We start from the raw sequence: 275 nt of genomic DNA, 5'->3' as shown, positions 1-275 counted from the left end.
AGCCTTTAACGAACACAGTTTTCATCTGCTGAAAACACCGGGAGCAGGAACAAAGGGAAAAAGCTTTTGTTGGAACGATTTGCGTCTAAAATGTATTCACTATACATCTTTTTGAACTCATTAAGTTTTAATGATTACGTTAAATACAGTCGCTTATTTCGCGATTTAAAGCCAAATAATTTTTCGAAATGATAAATGCTGTGGAAAAAGAAAGTTGTTTTCCTTACATTTTTATAACTGTGTCAGCTTAATAAAGAATAATTTTTGAACTTGAT

The sequence above is a fragment of the Penaeus monodon genome, chromosome 20, assembly GCF_015228065.2.
Source record: "Penaeus monodon isolate SGIC_2016 chromosome 20, NSTDA_Pmon_1, whole genome shotgun sequence".
Classification (NCBI taxonomy): Eukaryota; Metazoa; Arthropoda; class Malacostraca; order Decapoda; family Penaeidae; genus Penaeus; species Penaeus monodon.
Note: the sequence above shows the minus strand (reverse complement) of the source record.